General features: G+C 47.0%; 2 pseudogenes; both read right to left on the bottom strand.

Annotated features, from left to right (window-relative positions):
* Positions 1 to 757: 757 nt before the first annotated feature.
* On the bottom strand, positions 758 to 904 carry LOC146817867 (5.8S ribosomal RNA; annotated as a pseudogene).
* Positions 905 to 1777: 873 nt separating this feature from the next.
* LOC146817866 (18S ribosomal RNA) lies at positions 1778 to 3166 on the bottom strand (annotated as a pseudogene).
* Between the last annotated feature and the right edge of the window lie 5274 nt (positions 3167 to 8440).

The following is an 8440-nucleotide window of genomic DNA, read 5'->3' as shown; positions in this document are numbered from 1 at the left end:
AGGGGGTGGTCCCAAGAGCTCTTTGAGGCAAAGGAGGGGTGCCCGTGTGGCCCCTTCCTACATATAATTAAAGTCCTGGGGAGGTGGTGGTCCCTGGGGCACTATGAATATGCATGCCACCGGGACTTCGCCACCCGGGGGCTCAACTACAATCAAACATGGGAGACTGTACTTTGTTTTTATTATTCCAATGTTACCACTAATTCACAAATCCATTGTGAAATCGCAGCAACATTTCAAAAAATGCTTTTTTTACTAGCGGGGTCCCTAGGGGACCCAAGCAACAGGGCTTGGGGGTCAGGACATTCCTAACCTGCCCCTTTTCTTTGATATTACGTTTTTTTGGTACTTGACTGAGGCCAAGTCCCAAGATGGCTGCCAACACTTCCTGGCTGAAATGCTGGCAGCCATTCAGATATTAGCACAGGACTGTTGGATCCCCAGAGGATCCGTGTCCCTAGATAACTACTGAAATAATTTAACCAAATAACAAAAGGGTGTTTTCTGGACCACAGACAGCTACACGCGGCATTCAGCTAGGTGCCCCAGGCAGACCAGTGGCCAGCCAAACACCCGCCGAGGCAGGAGGCAAAGCTAGGCACGCTGGTGGCATACCTCCATGACAGGACCGGGTGATGGATCCTGCCATGGATTATAGGAGGGGTCTGACCTTGTGGGAGGACTAAGGGAAGCAGAGCTACCCTGCGACAGCCCCAGTCGCATCCCCGGGGAAGCCACAGGGAGATTGCCTATCGAGCGACCCTCAGACAGGCGTAGCCCCAGGAGGAACCCGGGAGTGCATTCGAAGTGTCAATGATCAATGAGTCTTGTTATTCACACTAATTTTCGCACCTAGCTGCGTTCTTCTTCGACGTACAAGCTGAGCGATCTGCCAACAAGAATCGCAGGCAACCTTTCAAAAGCATTTGCCCGCCTGCGGTCATAGGAGAGGCGAAAGGAAGGCGATGCCGTCCGTCCTTCCACCACCCACGCTGCAAGACATTCCAGCATCCCATTCAAGGCATCACAGGCACGGGTGAGGGGAACGCCTGGAGCGGCAGGAGCAGGCAGCCCCACTTCCACCGGTCCCTCCCAGAGGACTGGGAGGGACCGTGCAAGTCTTCAAACTCTCAGCCCGGCCACACGGGATCAGGAACCAGGTACCTGGCAATGAGGGAGGGGCGCCCCACCTGCATGTCAGCCATCCACCACCGGGCTCGACCCCTGCGGCTCAGGTGGTAGCCCCAAGCCATGCCAGCGGGCTGATGGGTAGCCCACCCTCCTTGCCTAGGTCAAAAGCACAGTAAAGGAAGAGCAGGGCAGCTCCTCATCCTGCATGCCTCCCACTGAGAAGAGCCAGGGTGCCCTTGCAGGGCCCGGCTCCTTCTCTTCCAGGCTGCTCTGCCGCACGAGAAGGGCTGCTCCTTGGTCACTCAAAGCCCAGTCGGGCCGGACATCGGGTGTGAGAGGGCCCGGGGTGGCAGGGCTTTCAGGGGGTGGTCCAAGCCCAGGGAGGAACTGCCATTCATTTTCCCCCACCACTGTGTCGTGCTGGGTGATTGTGGGTTCCATCTAGGGAGGGCCTACGGCTGTGCCCCTCCTGGTGGGACAGTGACCGGGACCACCGTGCATTGGTCAGTAGGGTCCTCCCTGGGTAGGCTGCGGACCGCTCTGCTGACCAGGGCTCACGAGGGCAGGGCAGAGCCCTGTACATACGGTGTGTGCGCATGTTGCCCCTGTGAGGCAGCCGAGGGTTACTCTCAAGCCACTCCGCCATTAATGATCCTTCCGCAGGTTCACCTATGGAAACCTTGTTATGACTTTTACATCCCCTAGATAATGAAGTTTGCTTGTTTTCTTGGTGCTCCGCCTGGGTTGTTGCTGATCCCGGGGAGTCCAACCAAGGACCTCACTAAACTATCCAATCAGTAGTAGCAACGGTCGGTGTGTACAAAGGGCTGGGACTTAATCAACACGATCTTATGACCCACACCTACAGGGAATTCCTTGTTCAAGGGAAATAATTGCAATCCCAAATCCCTATCACGAACGGGGTTCAGCGGGTTAACCGCACCTATCGGTGAAGGGTAGATAAGATACACGCTGATCAATTCAGTGTAGCGTGCGTGCAGGCCCAGACATCTAAGAGCATCACAGACCTGTTATTGCTCGATCTTTTGTGGCTGAACGCCACTTGTCCCTCTAAGAATTTGGATGCCGACCGCTGGTGTCGCGTAGCTAGTTAGCATGGAGGAGTCTCATTCATTAATGGAATTAACCAGACAAATTGCTCCACCAATTAAGAACGGCCATGTACCACCACCCACAGAATCGAGAAAGAGCTATAAATCTGTCAAACCTTTCCATGTACAGGCCAGGTGAGGTTTCCCTTGTTGAGTCAAATTCAGACTCATACCCCACTCCTGGTGGTGCCCTTCCATCAATTCCGATAATTTTCAGTTTTGAACCATACTCCCCCCGGAACTCAAAGATTTTGGTTTACCGGAAGCTGCTCGGTGGGTCATGGGAATAACACCGTTGGATTGCTAGTCGGCGTAGTTTATGGTCGGAACTACGACATTATCTGATCGTCTTCGAACCTCCAACTTCGGTTCTTGAATAATGAAAACATTCTTGGCAAATGCTTTCGCTTTGGTTCGTCTTGAGCCGGTCCAAGAATTTCACCTTAATGAAGAAGGGCAGTGCTTTTCCCTGAATGCCAATTTGTATACCCCCAAAAATGTTTTGTAATAAAGAGCGTAGCTACGAGTGGTGCTACTGGTGCAATGCACTAGGGCCAGGAGGTCAGAGAGGGCCGAACTACAACAGCCCCTTGAGCCCCAAGAGGACACCTAAATAACAATGCGAAAGTGCAGAAGCTGAACGAGCAATAAAGATGACTTTAGATTTTGCTTTTATCTTGTGACATTTATTGTGTGTTAAAAGACAGAAGTCAAATGTCAGTGTAGACCTCTGACAAACTGCTGACTTATCACGGAGACTGGTGTTTACTTTTCTTTCTCTTACTGTAAAGTGTGTGGATTTTGTAAAGTGTTCCTCAGGGAAATCTTGCTGGTGTGAAATAAAAGGCTTTCTTCCTACACCCAACAAACTTCAAATACCTACACATTAACTGTGTAAATATTTTTAAATAAGCAGGAAAGTACAAATGAAATGCTTTTTTCTAAGTCTAAAGTGTGATGGATAAAAGATGTTAATAGGGCCAAATACAGTTCAAGACACTTTACTTGGTGATGTGCAAATGACAAATATTCACTGACACACATTGGCCCTAATACACAAAGGTAAACATACACGTGTGTGTAAGTTTACTCTTTTTCAGTATTCTCAAAACTGCTATTTAATAGTAACTTTACGACTGTGGAGACTCTGTAGTCGAGAAGGAGAACTCCGCACATACACAGATAGGCCTGTTCCATGCCTTTGGAGGAAGCTTGCACTTGCTGTCTATACAGTACCACACGTGTTCCATATCTTTGAAGCAGGTTTGCACTGGCCTTGATTACCACAGTTTTTCCTTGTTTGTGAGGGCAGCTTGCACTGGGCCTGCAGTAGCATACTTGTGCCACGACTTTGAAGGAAGCCTGCACTGTCTGGCACTACAGTACCACACATGTTCCATGTCTTTAAAGGAAACTTGCACTGGTTCTGCAGTATCACCTTTGTAACATGTCTTTAGGAGAAGACTGGGATGCACTTTACTTTTTTTTGTTGTTGTAGATTTTATATAGCGCAAACTTGACCCGGAGGTATTGGAGAGCTTTGCATGAGCATCAGTTACGTTACAGAAGGGCACATTAATTTATTCATTGCTTTGTGTCATTTGCATGTATACCAAGGACTCCCTGCACTCCTTCTTCCTGTGCTTTATCTATTTCTGTGTGTTTCAAGTCTAACCAAAAGACTGGTTTAATGGTATCTCAATCCTCATGCTTTCTCAAACATAATACATAATCTTGCTTAGAGAAAACTGCCTTTAGGTATACTGACCTCAGTTATTCAACTGACAGAGTGTCAATCACATTTAGGTTTAGCCCTTCAGAACAAAATGCATACAATTGGACAGTTGATCAGCCCTCTTCAGTCATTGGCTTTGTTGCCAATGTTTGGCACTGCCTGGTAGACAACCACTGGACTTTAGGATGTCATGTAGTCTGGATATCTGTATTTTGCCTGCTTACTCTGTGTTATTCTCACCTGCAAATACAGACTAATGCTAATCGAGTAATTAGAGTACCAGCATCTCCACTGCCATTGGACCACAACTTTCCTATGCAGAGAACCAGGCAGAGCAACAAGCATCACTTCTGCAAGCTTCAAAACAATGTCTGCTTACTCTATCATTTTGAACTGTTCCAAGATGACAGACCAGTGTGAAGTTTCACTTTTTTTATTGAAGCACTTGCCATCACATTTGGTCGTTATCTCTTTTTTTCCTTTAATTCTACCTTTTTATTTAGGCAGATGCTTACATCACAAGGAAAAAAACCTCCTTGTTTTTTAGAAGGGAATTGGGATTGTTTTTATGCCAAGACTCTTCCTCACAAAAGTCCACAAAGTTCAGACTCACATAGTCTGCAGTGCTTATCCAAGTGTGACTGATGGAAAATTAGATAACCTTGGTGGACATTCAGGCTTCAGTGTAGCTAATTCAAGAGCTTTCAGTTACAACGGTAGACCGATTCACCAGATAATCAACATGTGTCTGTCGGACTCACCGGGTGTATCCGCATTAGTGAGGTGGAAGAACCGATGCTGGATCCCAACTTCCCTCACCCACCAGATTAGGTCAACAGGGTCAAAGCCGCTGAGGTGAATATGGAGAAGAGGGGAATACAAAACAAGGGAAAGGAGATGGAGTAGATTATGATTGGCACATCTGAGATAGAGTCCTTAGGAGGTTGATTGCATGGTCTCCCTAAGTGAAATAATAATACAATGAGTATTCTTCCTATAGATATTGGGATAACAGTTAACAATAAATGAACATACGGGCAGTAATAATGTAGCTGATGAACACCCCTCTTCTACTATAACCGAAGGTACAAATATTTAGATAACCAATTGATATCGTTTGTGTCTATAAAATTAGAAGGTACTATGCATTAACATTAAGGTGATGGAACAAGATACATAGGCATCAAAGAGTGTATAATACCCACCTTAATGAATGCCGCCGTAATATCCACTAGACCCACAAAACATATATATGTATATCCTAAAATTCTAGGGAGAAACCCAAAAATATATTTCCCTAGACAGGATATTTTAAGAAAGAAAAAACATCACAAAAAGTGTGCTGGGTCAGATTAGTAAATAGGCTAATCCATATGACTAACCTATACTGTTCTCTCTGTAATTCCAGCACAGGGAAAATTGCAGGAACATCCAAAGAAGAAACATAAAACACTCTGCGTGGATTCCCAAACAATCAGATAAGTATATGTCAATGGCAAAAAATATAACAATCCTACCGTGTACAAATGGAGACTAGGATGCTTTAAATAATATCTCTTTTTCTTTCTTTCTTCGCAGCTTACCAGGAAAGAAAAAATGGAACACCAGCTGCCCGGGAGCTGCAGCAGCAGAGGAGGCTACCAGTGAGGGAACGCCAGCTGCCCGGGAGCCGCAGCAGCAGAGAGCAACCCAGAAGAGGAAACAAAGGACCTGGAAGAGAAGACTCTTCCAGTTGATGACGGAACGCGTTAGAGACGTCAAAGGACTCCGGCGGCTTCAGGCAAAAACAGGTAAGGCACAAATGGGAGAGCGGGAAGGCTCAGCGGCAACTGAGATGGAACGCTCCATTCTCAGTCTTCCTGTTTTATTAGTGTCTGGATTTGTCCCGCCCTCCAACTGCGGTCGGCAAATGGGGCGCACCCGACTGTGTCTCTTATGCTACCATCTGTCCAAGCTCTGCTCCTCCCTATTTGAGCGATGTACCTGTATGTAAGCTGTGTGCTTGTGTGAGAGTAAGATAGCCACCATGTTTTGTGAGTGCATTGTGAGGGATGTGCTGTGTGAATGCAGGATTACCATTGTCTTTAGTGAGTACAAGGTAAGTTGTCTTTACATTGAAAGTTTGGCCTGTGTGAGTGCAGAGTGAGGCCTATGCATGTATAATTGCAGCATGAGGGTTGTGCCCAGTCAGTGGCCTGCCCAAGATGTAATGCAGAAAGTGCAGATTTTTTTAAACGCATGTTCGGGGCTTGCCCGTTCCTAAATTGTTATTGGGAGGAGGTAACGACAATATTGGCAGACTTCACTGATAGAGAGTTGGACCCAACCATGACCCACTGTATTTTACACTGGTTCCCCACCTCGTAAAAGAACAAAATTACTAGCAAATGTATAGATCTGGGTCTGCTCCTGGGCAAAAGGAACATCACCACCCTGTAGAAGGCAAAACAGGGTCCTAGCATAGCAAAGTGGAAAGCGGAATTCCTAAAGTAGAGTGTGAGGGAGTGATTAGGTTACAAATAGCGCGGCGAATTGAGAGTGAAAATGCACTGGAACGGGCGAGAGCTTGGGAAGCGCTCGTTGTGGCACTCAAATCTCCCGAAGCAGATGGGGATGATGCATCTGTAGGTGACCCTGTGGCAGCTATGGTCTAACGCACAAGCAGCTCTAAGACCACCTCGAACTGTAGCCTCACGTTTGGTAGCGGGGCTTGGCAAGCAAGCCAGTTAACACTCGGCTGCAGCAGCCTCCTATTCAAATAAACAGCCCCACTGAGATACCCGTTTTACTTGTAGCCTGCACTTAAATGACACACCTGGGAGGGTGGGGCGGGAAGAAGGGTGGGGGGTTATTTGGGGTTGGTAATTTTCCAATGGTGGCAACTACTTATCGTGATGACTGTATGCAGTGTCTGAAATGTTGACGTAGATAATAATATGATGCCGCAACTGCGCCTTAAAGAACCTAATTTACACTGTGACTTTACTATCTATCCGGGGTATGTAACCAGATCCCCCTTATTGGATGTATGGTAAATCAATAAAATAAATTAGGTAAAAAAAATGAGAGACGTGTCTATGTGAGGGCAGCAGTGTCAGTGAGGGGTGCCTGCATATGTCTTTGTGTGCATAAACTTTATAGGGGCCAACTCTATTGGCTTTGGTATGCTTTTAGGGTTATTGCTTTGAGTTGCCGAAATGCAGTGCAATGAGTGAAAATACAATAGTGTGTGTATGAATGTGATAGTAAGATTTGATATGGCAGATGCAGAATCTGTCGAAGGAGGTTGAGGAGTGTTGGGGACAGATGACAGACTAAGATGTCATCCTAGTGTTGAAGCACAGTTACTTTGCTTGCACAAGGGCCATTGGCAAACTAGCTATGCCACTGATTGTAAGAGGCTACTGTACTCTCATTTATCTTAAAATGCTATTGCTATTGTTTCTCCCATCAAGTGTCAGGTCAGGTTCTGGTCTACTAGTGACAATGCTTTCAGCCTCCATGTATACCGAACCCAATCACTGTTCCTTCCAACCAAAACTCGACTGGGACATTATTCAACAGGCCCCTAGCACAAATGCATGTACCTGGAAGTCTGCAAGCATCTAATGCAAGGATCAGCAAATAATCTAATCATTAGTATGTTTGGTGGGCTGCAGAGAAGTAACTTTCATTTCTAAACCTTGTCCTGCATTACACATAGGGGACACTGTCCTTGTGCACACCAAAGCGCACCTTTAGGCAGGTGCGTTGGGTGCAAACAGGGATAATGCACCCTATTTCAATGAATGCTTGCCCCCCCACGGCAGTTGTGTACTCGTGCTGCCCCCAGGTCAGTGAATTCAATGGCATACAAAGCTGCTGCTTCAAAGCCACTCAGTGTTTCTCTGTGCAGGTGGCATCCCATCTAAAGGTTACAGGTTTCCCTGCAGGTGGGTGCAGTGAGTGACTGCACCCGCCTACTGGGGAATTTCTGGGGGCGGGGGTGTATGGGACACCCTTTAACCCCTCGAGAGTGCTGCCCTCGCTGGGCACACTGAGAATCCTTTTCCTTTTTGTGGCACTCTTTCAGTGTGCCTCCTAAGGGCCAGTTTGCCTCAGCGCCTGCTTCCATATTATGGCGTGGGCACAGGGGGAAAGTAATTGCCTCATTTGTATGGTGCCATGCCACCAATGCAAATGAGGGATTGCTCTCTCATAATATTGCTGACGCTACATGTGCTCCATCGCTAATAGTATTAAAGAAGGGGATGCACAATTGTCTGCTGTTTTTTCTCCACTAGATAGTACTCTTGGGTTGCAAAAAGTGGGCACACATGCCTGTTGTGCCACCTGGGCATTAAGTATATACGGACACTGGGGTTTTAGAATCTCCATGCATGTACCACGGCCATTGATGTCTCCCATTTTGAAAATGGGCTGAATTGGGTGGAGCTCTGTGTTCTTCTGCTGTGTGTATCCC

The sequence above is a fragment of the Triturus cristatus genome, chromosome 6, assembly GCF_964204655.1.
Source record: "Triturus cristatus chromosome 6, aTriCri1.1, whole genome shotgun sequence".
Lineage (NCBI taxonomy): Eukaryota > Metazoa > Chordata > Amphibia > Caudata > Salamandridae > Triturus > Triturus cristatus.
This window is presented reverse-complemented; position numbering and strand designations above follow the sequence as displayed.